Genomic DNA, 12,835 nt, shown 5'->3' with positions numbered 1-12,835 from the left:
ATATATATAAAATTTATTTTTCTTATTTTTCAATGCTCTAAAAGATCACTGACAATCAAAAGAAAAAATAGTAGCATTCTATTATGTGATTATACTATGTAGAAAAGTAAAATAGCACCACAATAACACAAAGGGTTACAGAAAAAAAATTGGAAAAATACAGCTGTATGGTCCTTACACTACCTGTGAAACAGTATAATATTTGAAGGCAGACTCTGAGTAATTAAGATATATATTGTAAACTATAAGCAAACATTAAAATGCTTTAAACTAAAGGGTATAACTAAAAATCCAATATTAGATATTAAAAAATAATAATACCCAAATTTTTTAAGAGGTCAGAAAAAGAAGGAAAAACAAAGAACAGAAATAAAAATAGAAAATGCATAATAAGACATTATATGTTAATCCAAGCATACCATTAATTACATTAAATATAAATGATCTAAACAAAAAATTAAAAGACATTGTCATATTAGAAAAAATAACAAGACCCAAATATAGCTATATATAAGAAAACTCACCTTAAATATAATACAAAAATAGGTTAAAAAAATAAGAACATAGCAAAAGATATGCTATTCAAGCATAAATGAAAAGAAGGCTGGAGGCCCTCAACCAAGATGGTGGAGTAGAAGGATGTGCTCTCACTCCCTCTTGAGAGAACACCAGAATCACAACTAGCTGCTGGACAATCATCAACAGGAGGATGCTGGAACTCACCAAAAAAGATACCCCACATCCAAAGACAAAGGAGAAGCCACAATGAGATGGTAGGAGGGGCACAATCACAGTATAATCAAATCCCATAACTGCTGGGTGGGTGACTCACAGACTGGAGAACACTTCTACCACAGAAGGCCACCCACTGGAGTGAAGGTTCTGAGCCCCACGTCAGGCTTCCCAAACTGGAGGTCCAGCAACAGGAGGAGAAATTAGTAGACAATCAGACTTTGAAGGCTACTGGGATTTGACTGCAGGACTTCAACAGGACTAGGGGAAACAGAGACTCCACTCTTAGAGGGCAAACACAGAGTAGTGTGCATATCAGGACCCAGGGGAAGTAGGAGTGACCCCAGGGGAGACTGAACCAGACCTACTTGTTAGTGTTGGAGGGTCTCCTGCAGAGGCGGTGGGTGGTTGTGGCTCACCATGGGGACAAGGACACTGGCAGCAGAAGTTCTGGGAAGTACCCCTTGGCTTGAGCCATCCCAGAGTCTGCCTTTAGCCCCAGCAAGGAGCCCAGGTAGGTCCAATGTTGGAATGCCTCAGGCCAAACAACCAACAGGGAGGGAACCCAGACAGCCCCACCCATGAGCAGTCAAGCACATTAAAGTTTTACTGAGCTCGGCCCACCAGAGCAACAGTCAGCTCTACACCACCAGTCCCTCCCATTAGGAAACTTGCAAAATCCTCTTAGATATCCACATCCACCAGAGGGCAGACAGCAGAAGCAAGAACTACAATCCTGCAGCCTATAGAACAAAAATCACATTCACAGAAAGATAGACAAGATGAAAAGGCAGAGGGCTATGTACCAGATGAAGGAACAAGATAAAACCCCACAAAAACAACTAAATGAAGTGGAGATAGGCAACCTTCCAGAAAAAGAATGCAGAATAATGATAGTGAAGACGATCCAAGACCTCGGAAAAAGAATGGAGGCAAAGATCGAGAAGATGCAAGAAATGTTTAACAAAGACGTAGAAGAATTAAAGAACAAACACATGAACAATACAATAACTGAAGTGAAAACTACACTAGAAGGAATCGATAGCAGAATAACTGAGGCAGAAGAACGGATAAGTGACCTGGAAGACAGAATGGTGGAATTCACTGCCGTGGAACAGAATAAAGAGAAAAGAATGAAAAGAAATGAAGACAGCCTAAGAGACCTCTGGGACAAAATGAAATGCAACAACATTCGCATTACAGGGGTCCCAGAAGGAGAAGAGAGAGAGAAAGGACCAGAGAAAATATTTGAAGAGATTATAGTCGAAAACTTCCCTAACATGGGAAAGGAAATAGCCACCCAAGTCCGGGAAGCGCAGAGAGTCCCATACAGGATAAACCCAAGGAGAAACACGCCGAGACACATAGCAATCAAATTGGCAAAAATTAAAGACAAAGAAAAATTATTGAAAGCAGCAAGGGAAAAATGACAAATAACATACAAAGGAACTCCCATCAGGTTAACAGCTGATTTTTCAGCAGAAACTCTACAAGCCAGAAAGGGAGTGGCATGATATACTTAAAGTGATGAAAGGGAAGAACCTACAACCAAGATTACTCTACCCAGCAAGGATCTCATTTAGATTTGATGGAGAAATCAAAAGCTTGACAGACAAGCAAAAGCTAAGAGAATTCAGCACCACCAAACCAGCTCTACAACAAATGCTAAAGGAACTTCTCTAAGTGGGAAACACAGGAGAAGAAAAGGACCTACAAAAACAAACCCAAAACAATTAAGAAAATGGTCACAGGAACATACATATCAATAATTACCTTAAATGTGAATGCATTAAATGCTCCAACCAAAAGACACAGGCTTGCTGAATGGATACAAAAACAAGACCCATATATATGCTGTCTACAAGAGACCTACTTCAGACCTAGGGACACATACAGACTGAAAGTGAAGGGATGGAAAAAGATATTCCATGCAAATGGAAATCAAAAGAAAGCTGGAGTAGCTATACTCATAACAGATAAAATAGACTTTAAAATAAAGAATGTTACAAAAGACAAGGAAGGACACTACATAATGATCAAGGGATCAATCCAAGAAGAAGATATAACAATTATAAATATATATGCACTCAACATCGGAGAACCTCAATACATAAGGCAACTGCTAACAGCTATAAAAGAGGAAATCGACACTAACACAATAATAGTGGGGGACGTTAACACCTCACTTACACCAATGGACAGATCATCCAAAATGAAAATAAATAAGGAAACAGAAGCTTTAAATGACACAATAGACCAGATAGATTAAATTGATATTTATAGGACATTCCATCCAAAAACAGCAGACTACACATTCTTCTCAAGTGCGCACAGAACATTCTCCAGGATAGATCACATCTAGGGTCACAAATCAAGCCTCAGTAAATTTAAGAAAACTGAAATCATGTCAAGCATCTTTTCTGACCACAACACTATGAGAATACAAATCAATTACAAGGAAAAAAACGTAAAAAACACAAACACATGGAGGCTAAACAATACGTTACTAAATAACCAAGAGATCACTGAAGAAATCAAAGAGGAAATCAAAAAATACCTAGAGACAAATGATAATGAAAACATGACGATCCAAAACCTATGGGATGCAGCAAAAGCAGTTCTAAGAGGGAATTTTATAGCTATACAAGCCTACCTCAAGAAACAAGAAATATCTCAAATAAACAATCTAAATTTACACCTGAAGGAACCAGAGAAAGAAGAACAAACAAAACCCAAAGTTAGCAGACAGAAAGAAATCATAAAGATCAGAGCAGAAATAAATGAAATAGAAACAAAGAAAACAATAGCAAAGATCAATAAAACTAAAACCTGGTTCTGTGAGAAGATAAACAAAATTGATAAACCATTAGCCAGACTCATCAAGAAAAAGAGGGAGAGGACTCAAATCAATAAAATCAGAAATGAAAAAGGAGAAGTTACAACAGACACCGCAGAAATACAAAGCATCCTAAGAGACTACTACAAGCAACTCTATGCCAATAAAATGGACAGCCTGGAAGAAATGGACAAATTCTAAGAAAGGTATAACCTTCCAAGACTGAACCAGGAAGAAATAGAAAATATGAACAGACCAATCACAAGTAATGAAATTGAAACTGTGATTAAAAATCTTCCAACAAACAAAAGTCCAGGACCAGATGGCTTCACAGGTGAACTCTATCAAGCATTTAGAGAAGAGCTAACACCCATCCTTCTCAAACTCTTCCAAAAAATTGCAGAGGAAGGAACACTCCCAAACTCATTCTATGAGGCCACCATCACCCTGATACCAAAACCAGACAATGATGTCACAAAGAAAGAAAACTACAGACCAATATCACTGATGAATATAGACGCAAAAATCCTCAACAAAATACTAGCAAACAGAATCCAACAACACATTAAAAGGATCATACACCATGATCAAGTGGGATTTATCCCAGGGATGCAAGGATTCTTCAATGTACGCAAATCAATCAATGTGATACACCATATTAACAAATTGAAGAATAAAAACCATATGATCATCTCAATAGATGCAGAAAAAGCTTTCGACAAAATTCAACACCCACTTATGATAAAAACTCTCCAGAAAGTGGGCATAGAGGGAACCTACCTCAACATAATACAGGCCATATACGACAAACCCACAGCAAACATCATTCTCAATGAGGAAAAGCTGAAAGCATTTCCTCTAAGATCAAGAACAAGACAAGGATGTCCACTCTCACCACTATTATTAAACATAGTTTTGGAAGACCTAGCCATGGCAATCAGAGAAGAAAAAGCAATAAAAGGAATACAAATTGGAAAAGAAGAAGTAAAGCTGGCACTGTTTGCAGATGACATGATACTATACATAGAGAATCCTAAAACTGCCACCAGAAAACTACTAGAGCTAATCAATCAATTTGGTAAAGTTGCAGGATACAAAATTAATGCACAGAAATCTCTTGCACCCCTATACACTAATGATGAAAAATCTGAAAGAGAAATTAAGGAAACACTCCCATTTACCACTGCAACAAAAAGAATAGAATACCTAGTAATAAACCTACCTAGGGAGACAAAAGACCTGTATGCAGAAAACTATAAGAAACTGTTGAAAGAAATTAAAGATGATACCAACAGATGGAGAAATATACCATGTTCTTGTACTGGATGAATCAATATTGTGAAAATGACAATACTACCCAAAGCAATCTACAGATTCAATGCAATCCCTATCAAATTGCCCATGGCATTTTTTACAGAACTAGAACAAATCATCTTAAAATTTGTATGGAGACACAAAAGACCCCGAATAGCCAAAGCAGTCTTGAGGGAAAAAAACGGAGCTGGAGGAATCAGACTCCCTGACTTCAGACTATACTGTAAAGCTACAGTAATCAAGACAATATGGTACTGGCACAAAAAAAGAAACATAGATCCATGGAACAAGACAGAAAGCCCAGAGATAAACCCACGCCACCTATGGTCAACTAATCTATGACAAAGGAGGCAAGGATATACAATGGAGAAAAGACAGTCTCTTCAATAAGTGGTGCTGGGAAAACTGGACAGCTACATGTAAAAGAATGAAATTAGAATACTCCCTAACACCATACACAAAAATAAACTCAAAATGGATTAGAGACCTAAATGTAAGACCGGACACTATAAAACTCTTAGAGGAAAACACAGGAAGAACACTCTTTGACACAAATCACAGAAAGATCTTTTTTGATCCACCTCCTAGAGTAATGGAAATAAAAACAAAAATAAACAAATGGGACCTAATGAAACTTCAAAGCTTTTGCACAGCAAAGGAAACCATAAACAAGACGAAAAGACAACCCTCAGAATGGGAGAAAATATTTGCAAACGAATCAACGGACAAAGGATTAACGTCCAAAATATATAAACAGCTGATGCAGCTCACTATTAAAAAAACAAACAACCCAATCCAAAAATGGGCAGAAGACCTAAATAGACATTTCTCCAAAGAAGACATACAGATGGCCAAGAAGCACGTGAAAAGCTGCTCAACATTACTAATTATTAGAGAAATGCAAATCAAAACTACAATGAGGTACCACCTCACACCAGTTAGAATGGGCATCATCAGAAAATCTACAAACAACAAATGCTGGAGAGGGTGTGGAGAAAAGGGAACCCTCTTGCACTGTTGGCGGGAATGTAAATTGATACAGCCACTATGGAGAACAGTATGGAGGTTCCTTAAAAAACTAAAAATAAAATTACCATATGATCCAGCAATCCCACTACTGGGCATATACCCAGAGAAAACCATAATTCAAAAAGACATTTGCACCCCAATGTTCACTGCAGCACTATTTACAATAGCCAGGTCATGGAAGCAACCTAAATGCCCATCAACAGACGAATGGATAAAGAAGATGTGGTACACATATACAGTGAAATATTACTCAGCCATAAAAAGGAACGAAATTGGGTCATTTGTAGAGATGTGGATGGATCTAGAGACTGTCATACAGAGTGAAGTAAGTTAGAAAAAGAAAAACAAATATCGTATATTAACTCATATATGGGGAACCTAGAAAAATGGTACAGATGAACCGGTTTGCAGGGCAGAAATTGAGACACAGATGTAGAGAACAAACATATGGACACCAAGGGGGGAAAGCAGCTGGGGTGGTGGGTAGTGGTGGTGTGCTGAATTGGGCAATTGGGATTGACATGTATACACTGATGTGTATAAAATTGATGACCAGTAAGAACCTACTGTATAAAAAAAATAAATTAAATTAAATTAAAAAATTTTTAAAAAACAAAAAACAAAAGAAGGCTGGAATAGCAACATTAACCTCAGGAAAAAGTAGACTTCAGAGCAAGGAATAATAAATAACAGAGCTAAAGATGAATATTACATAATTAATGGTAAAGAAGTCACTCTCTAAGAAGACATAAAAATTCTAAAAATGTATGGAACCAACAACAGAGCTTCAAAATATATTAAGCAAAACCCCAATGAAATTAAAAGGAGAAACAGACAAATCTACAATTATAGTTGGAGACTTCAAGACTCCTCACTCAGTAACTGACAGAATTAGTACACAGAAAATCAGTAAGGCTATAGAAGACCTGAACAACTCTATCAACCAACTTGATCGACCTGACATTTATAGAACACTCTACCCAATAACAGTAGAATATACCTTATTTTCAAGTGGTCATGGAACATTCACTGAGATAAACTATATTCTGGGCCACAAATTTCCTTAAAAAAATTTTTTAAATATACAGTTAACCCTTAAATAACATGGAGATTAGGGGCACTGACCCCTCACACAGTCAAAAATCCACATATAACTTCACAGTCAGTTCTCTGTATCCAAAGTTCTGTATCTGCAAATTCAACCAACCATGAATGATGTAGTAATATAGTATGCATTTATTGGAAAAAATCCTCATATAAGCGGGCCTGTGCAGCTCAAAACTGCTGTTCAAGGGTCAACTATATATCATACAAAGGATGTCTTATGACTATAAAAAAATTAAACTTGAAATCAAAAGTAGAAAAATACCAAGAAAATCCCTAAATATTTAAAATTGAACAATACACTTATAAATCACCTATGGCCCAAACAGGAAGTTTCAAGGGAAATTAGAAAATATTTTGAACTAAATTAAACTGAAAACACAACACATCAGAATTTATTAAATTCAGCTAAAGCAATGAATGCTTAGTGGGAAATTAATAACATTAAATGATTCAGTGTCAACTAGATAACCTAAGCTTCTGACATAAGAAATGAGAAAAATACGAGCAAATTAACTCCAAAACAAGGAGAAAGAGAGAATAAAAATATAAGCAAAAGTCAATAAATTTAAAAGACAAAAATATAGAAAATCAATGAAATCAAAAGCAAGTTCTTTGAAAAAATCATAACATTAATAAATTTCTAGTCAAACTGAAAAAAGACATGAATTATCAACATCAGTAATAAAAGAGGGGACACTATTAAAAATCCCACAGATATTAAAAGTATAATAAGAGAATACTATCAACAATTCTATGCCCCTAAATTTGACAACTTAGATAAAAGACAAAAAACATTCAAGAAGAAATAACCTGAAGAATGTTATATCTATTAAAGAAATTAAATTTTAGTTTAAATCTTCCAAAAGAAAACCACTCTTCAACAAATGGTGTTGGAAAAACTAGATAAACACATGCACAATAATGAAATGGGATCCCTATCTGACACTGCTCACAAAAATTAACTCAAAATAGATAAAAGATTTTAAAATAAGCTCCAATACCATAAAAGACCCAGAAGAAAGCTTAGGGAAGAAGCTCCTCAACACTGGTCTTAGCAATGATTTTTCTAGATATGACACAAAACGCACAAACAACAAAAGCAAAAATCAACAAATAGGACAAAACCAAACTTAAAAGCTTTCACACAGCGAAAGAAACAATCATCAAAATGAAAAGGCAACCTACAGAATGGGAAAAAAATTTTACAAACCATGTATTAGATAAGGGGTTAACAACTAAAGTATATAAAAAACTCATACAACTCAATAGCAAGAAAACAATCTGATTTTTTAATGGGCAGACAAACTGAATAGCCATTTTCCCAAAGAAAACACCCAAATGGCCAACAGGTGCATGAAAAGATACTCAATATCACTAATCATCAGAGAAATGCAAATCAAAACCACAATGAGATATCACCTCACACCTATTACAATGGCTATCATCAAGAATACAAGAAATCACAAGTGATGGTGAGGATGTGGAGAAAAGGGAACCCTTGTATATTGTTGGTGGAAATTTAAATTGGCCCAACCACTATGGAAAATAATGGAGATTCCACAAGAAATTGAAAAATAAAAATATATAAATGTATCAAGTTAACACGTTGTACACATTAAATTGGCACAATGTTATATATTAAATATATTTCAATAATTTTTTTAACAAAAATCACTGCAAAGAAAGAGAGGGAGAAAGAAGAGCAAATTAAGGAGGGAGGCAGACTCCAGATCCAGATGATTTTACTGGTGAATTCTATCAAACATTTAAGGAAGAAATAATACCAACTCTACAGTAACTCTCCCAGAAAACACAAGAGAATGAAGCACTTCCCAAATCATTTTAAGAAGTCAGTACTGCTCTGATGCTAAAACCAAACATTACAACAAAACTAGAGACTGATACCTCTTGCTATCATGAACACAAAAATTCTCAACAAAATATTAAATATAAAATTGAGCAATATATAATAAGGATAATACATCACAAACAAGGATATCCAAAATATATAAAGAACTCTGAAAATTCAAATTAAGAAAATAAACCACCCAATTAGAAAATGAGCAGCAACAACAAAAATTAAACAGAAACTTCACCAAGAAGATATATAGATGGCAAATAAGCACATGAAAGTATGTTCAACATCATTAGTCATTACAGAAATGCAAATTAAAACCACAAGTACACACTAATATTTATCTATTAGAATGGCTAACATTTTTTAAAAAACTGAAAATTGCGAGTGCTGGTGAAGATGCAAAACAAATGGAATCCTCAGATATTGCTAGTGGGAATGCAAAATGATACAGCTACTTTAGAAAACAGTATGTCTTTTATATATATATATATATATATATATATATACATATGTAAGACTTGAAATGCATTTACCATATGCCAATCTCACTCCTAGTACTTACCAAGAGAAATAAAAACTTTTTTCACACAAAAACCTGTACATGAATATTTATAGCAGCTTTATGCATAATTGTTAAAAACTGGAAACATCTTAAATGTTCTTCAACTAGTGAATGGATACACAAAGTGTGGTATAATCATACAAGGGAATACTCCTTAACAACAAAAAGAAACAAACTATTGGTACATATTATATGAATGTTTATCAAATGTATTACATTAAATGAAAGAAGCCAGACACAAAGGGCTAAATACTGCATGATTTCATTTACAAGACTTTCTGGAAAAGGCAAAATATTAGGGACAGATATCAGAATCACCAGTTGCCAGAAGTTTGGGGGATTGGGTGAGTAGCTGTCTAAAAAGACACAACACAAAGAAATCTGGGAGAGTGATTGATCTGTTCAGTAACTTGATTATGATAATAGATACTCAACTCTATGAATTTATCAAAACTCATAGATATAAATCCTAAAAACAGTTAATTTTCATATATGTAAATTTTAAAATAAAGTTTAAATTTATAAAAGAAAAAAATTAAATAAACTTGTCCTTATTTGGACTATATTTCTATATCTACACTGGTATCCTTGTGATGTGTCTCTTCATATTTTATACTCAGGTGAGAAACGTCACCAGAAATTTGGCAATTGTATTCATCTAATTTTAGGTTTTATTGGTCCTCTATATTGCCTTCTATTTCATTAATTTCTGCTCTTTATTATTTTCTTCCTTCTACTTTCTTTGTGTTTATTAATTTATTCTACTTTTTCCTAGCTTCTTATGTTAGACACTTACCTCATTTTCAGCCTTTTTTTTTTCCTCTTACAAGCACTTAATGCTGTGGGGTCATTTCCAAGTGCCACTTTTACTATATCCCCAAATTTTGATATATATTATTTTCATTATTGTTTAATTTTTTTTTTAATTAATGGAAGTTCTGTGTTTTTTTTTTAAAGATTTATTTTATTAATTGATTGATTGATTGCTATGTTGGGTCTTTGTTTCTGTGCTAGGGCTTTCTCTAGTTGTGGCAAGCGGGGCCCACTCTTCATCGTGGTGCGTGGGCCTCTCACTGTCGCGGCCTCTCTTGTTGCGGAGCACAGGCTCCAGACGCACAGGCTCAGTAGTTGTGGCTCACGGGCCCAGTCGCTCCGTGGCATGTGGGATCTTCCCAGACCAGGGCTCGAACCCGTGTCCCCTGCATTAGCAGGCAGATTCTCAACCACTGCGCCACCAGGGAAGCCCCCATTATTGTTTAATTTTAAGTATTTTTAAAAGTTTCCATTTTGATTTCTTCTTCTACCCATGAGTTATTTAGAATGACTTAAATTAAAAGAGAGAGAGGGGATTCATTTTGGTTTTTTTTAACTGATGACTAATTTCACTACATGGGCAGTGCATGTGGTGTGGTCAGTATAATACTGCTCTTTAAAGTTGTCTGAAGGTGACTTACGGCTTCATTGTCAATTTTTGTAAATGTTTTGTCTCTTTGTAAATGACTGAGAAAAATAACATAGCCCATAGTTTGGAAGCAAAGAGTTTGGTGTATGTGCATTAAGTCAAAGTTCCGAACTGTGTCGTTAACCTTCTATTTCCTTATTAACTGCTTGACCCAGAAGTTTCTGATATCTCCCACCCTTATAGTAGGTTTGTCAATTTCTCCAAGCATTTCCATCAATTTTTTAATATAATTTAAAACTATTTTATTAGGCGCATATAACTTTAAAATGCTATTTATCTCTTCCTTGGTGTAGTGAATCTTTGCTTATAATATAGTGACTGTCTTTATAACCAATAGTGTTTTTTGCCTTCAAGTCTGTATTACCTTACATTAAGACAGCTATCTCAGGGCTTCCCTGGTGGCGCAGTGGTTGAGAATCTGCCTGCTAATGCAGGGGACACGGGTTCGAGCCCTGGTCTGGGAAGATCCCACATGCCGCGGAGCGACTGGGCCCGTGAGCCACAACTACTGAGCCTGCGCCTCTGGAGCCTGTGCTCCGCAACAAGAGAGGCCGCGATAGTGAGAGGCCCGCGCACCGCGACGAAGAGTGGCCCCCGCTTGCCGCAACTAGAGAAAGCCCTCGCACAGAAACGAAGACCCAACACTGCCAATAAATAAATAAATAAATAAATAAATAAAATTAAAAAAAAAAAAAGGCCTCCTGCCTCCGCCGAATCCTACCTATAAAAAAAAAAGAGAGAGCTATCTCAGCTTTCTTTCAGTTAGTATTTGCCTGGTATATCTTTTTTCATCCTTATTCTGTCAAACTGTCTGTGTCCTCGTGTTTTGACTGTGTTTTGTCTAAACACAATATAGCTGGATTTTCTGTTTTTAATTCAATCTCAACCTCCTTTAACAAGAAACTCCTATTTACATTTATATATTACTGAAATCTTCTGATTTGTTTATACCATCTTATTTTGTGCTTTTTATTTGGTCTGATTTTCTGTGCTTAGGTGGAATTGCTAACAATCTTCCCCACTTATTCCATTTTTCTCCTCTAATGCATAAGTAGTTGTGCACTATTTTTCTTTTAGTGGTTACCTTTAAAATTTTACCATGCATAAAAGTTTGAAATTAATCAGTAGTAGGACAACCTAGTGGTTAGGATCATGGATGCAAACCAAATCACCTAGATTATCAAATCCTGTCTCACTTCTGTGGCTTCAGGTTGTCAGTTTTATCATCCGTAAAACACAAATAATATCACTAACCTCATAGGGTTATTGTGCACCCTAATGTGGGTAACTATACACACAGCAATCAGAACATGACTGATATAGCACAAGCACTAAATTCATGGAAGCTAGTAGGAGTGTTATTGTTAGCATTTACCATCATCCAAAACCATACAATGAGCTCAAACTTAATCAACTCCCTCCTAGTTTACATATTTGTGTCCAGCATTTTAATTATACCTTATAATATTTTCTATCATAAATTATTATTGTTTTCAACATAAAGTTTATTTCTAATTTCCCACATATATACTATTTTCTTTGCTCAACATTCTTTTTTTTTTCTTTTTAATCTCAGGTCATCTTTCTTGGATCTTTTTTTTTCTTAAGTACATACTTTAGAAGTTCCTCTAGTGAAGGTCTGCTAATGGTAAATACTCTCAGCATGTTATTCACTTAACCCTCATTCTTGAAATGTAGACTTTCTGGGCACTCAGTTCTAGATAGACCATTTTTTCTTTTAGCATTTTGAAGATATGATTTTCTAACTATTATGCCTTTGTACTAGTTGTTTTTCACTACAGTGTACTTTTAGTATTTTCTTTTTTAAATTTTTTACAGTTCTACCATGATGTATCTTAGTATGGGTTTCTTTTTATTTATTGTAGGTGAGATGCACTGGGCTTTTCTGAATCTAAGAATTATCTTTCATCAGTC

General features: G+C 35.3%; 1 protein-coding gene across 1 annotated transcript in view; it reads right to left on the bottom strand.

Moving 5' to 3' along the window:
* The window catches only part of GPR158 (G protein-coupled receptor 158), a 342,097-nt gene that overhangs the window by 236,126 nt on the left and 93,136 nt on the right, over window positions 1-12,835 (bottom strand). The window lies entirely within an intron of this gene.

This window comes from Balaenoptera borealis (genome assembly GCF_965194805.1).
Source record: "Balaenoptera borealis genome assembly, chromosome: 3".
Lineage (NCBI taxonomy): Eukaryota > Metazoa > Chordata > Mammalia > Artiodactyla > Balaenopteridae > Balaenoptera > Balaenoptera borealis.
This window is presented reverse-complemented; position numbering and strand designations above follow the sequence as displayed.